General features: G+C 44.0%; 1 pseudogene; it reads right to left on the reverse strand.

Annotated features, from left to right (window-relative positions):
- Positions 1 to 379: 379 nt before the first annotated feature.
- LOC106001998 lies at positions 380 to 1,684 on the reverse strand (annotated as a pseudogene).
- Positions 1,685 to 2,084: the final 400 nt, after the last annotated feature.

The following is a 2,084-nucleotide window of genomic DNA, read 5'->3' on the forward strand; positions in this document are numbered from 1 at the left end:
AACACAACTATAAAGTTAAGTGAGAGACTTAAGTGGAAGCTGGTGGATCATTCCTCTAATCCTAGATATTCAGAAGGCTAAGATCTGAGGATCCAGGGTCAAAGACACCTAGGTAGGAAAGTTTGTGAGACTCTTATCCCTAGTTAACCAACAAAAAGCTAGAAGTGGAGCTGTGGCTCAAGAAGTAGTGCACTAGCCCTGGGCAAAAAAGCTAAGGGACAGAGCCTGAGTTTCAATAAAAATAGAAAAAAAAGAAAAAAAAAGTGAGCTGGGACTATGCATTTACAGATGAGATAACTGAGGCAAAATGAAGTGAAAGACTTACAGGTCACAGAGCTTCTTAATGACTTAATAATTATCTAAAACAGATGTGTTTTCCCTATATCACAGATTGTTGGAATGCTACTGTTTTCCTTTCTGGTTCTTTTTCTGCCAACACCAGCCACATATAAAACTTTATTGTTAGGCAAAGACAGGTTTCTCTCTTACCTGTCTGCTGGATGGCAGTGATGGCCTGAGCATTGCACTGCAGCTGTAACATGTGCCGCAGCATGGCCACTCCCCAAATATTCTGGTCTGCACACAACCCAGGGATCATTGCTGCTTTGGACCTGGAGGATGGCAGGCCTGGGGTGACGGCCTGCAAGTTGGTGGCTTTGAGCTGTCTGCACAGTATAGAGATACTGAGAGCACAGAGGAATTTGTGCTCTGGACTATGGTTTTCAGTATGGGGCAAAAGGTTGAAGACAGCATTGTAATTATGTTCATACTTCCCATCAATACTGCATCCGGGGATTGGGTTTTCAACTTGTCTATATTTTTCCTCGCACTCCGATTGGCTATAATTGTGTGGCTTGTCCAGTGTCTGGTTTTCAGGTGAACAGAGATCCTTGTTACTAATCTCATCACAAAGCTTCCTTACCACGTTGTCAACATCTTCAAATCTAGCCAAAAGAGTCAATCTCAGGGCAACATGGCAGAAGACACCCAGAGCGAGAAGCAGTCCCCCTAGAGCACACTCTGTGCTATGGTAGTGTTCCCAGGCCTGCTGCATGCACTCCTGGCTGCAATATCTGGCATAACTGCAGCCATTGCAGGGCACTGTGGCCAAGGTGTGCTTCAAGCATCCATGACAGTAGAGGTCCCCATTGGTAATTCTAGTACCCCAGTTGCTCTGTAGGCTGTGATGCAGTGGTAGCATTTCTTCTGGGTTAAGGACACTCACAAAAGCATTCTCCTTCACCAGGAGCTCTCCTGGGAAAATGTCTTTTGTGGCTACCAGATAGCGACCTTTTAAAGGGTCTAAACATAAGCCGACAGATGACGAGGCACCGGAAATTTGTTTGTTCTCTTCCTTCAGACTTATATCCTCAAAGGCTTTGGTGAGAGCTGCTGGGACCATTTCTAGGAGATTCTTCTTTTCTTTTAATTTCATTTTCAGATGATGGACGTTTTTCTGCAGAATTTGACAGGGAGAAGCTTCCTTGATTGGTTTGGCAGAGAAATTCCTTTCAAGATCACTGATGGTCTGTCTTGCCTCCTGAAGTCGTCCCAGGGTCACTAGGCATTCTGCCTTTCGCAGCATCATTTTAGGTTGCAGTCTTTCTGGATATCCATGAGTCTGTGCTCTGATGATGTCTTCAAGACAAGTCTGAAAACAGAAAGGAAATTCCAAGGTGACCATTGATTCCTATTGAAAATACTTCAAAAGGAAGCCAAGCACAGTGGCTCAAATTTACAATCTTAGCTATTTGGGAGGTAAAAATCAAAAGACTGTGATTCAAGGCTAGGATCAAATGGCTGTATGTGCATCATTATAGCAACAAGGGGAAGCACAAATAGGAAGATTACAGTCTAGGCCAGCCAGGGTATAAAGAAATGCTCTGTCTTGAAAATAACCAAGATAGCCAGGCACTAGTGGCTCAGGCCTGTACTCAGAAGGCTGAGGAGGACTGAGGTTTGAAACCAGTCTGGGCAGGAAAGCCCATAAAACTCTTTATCTCCAATTAACAACTAAAAAGCCAGAAGTAAAGCTATGACTCAAAATGGTAGAATGCTAGCCTTGAGCACAAATGCTCAAGGAT

This window comes from Dipodomys ordii, unplaced genomic scaffold, assembly GCF_000151885.1.
Source record: "Dipodomys ordii isolate 6190 unplaced genomic scaffold, Dord_2.0 Scaffold1724, whole genome shotgun sequence".
Classification (NCBI taxonomy): Eukaryota; Metazoa; Chordata; class Mammalia; order Rodentia; family Heteromyidae; genus Dipodomys; species Dipodomys ordii.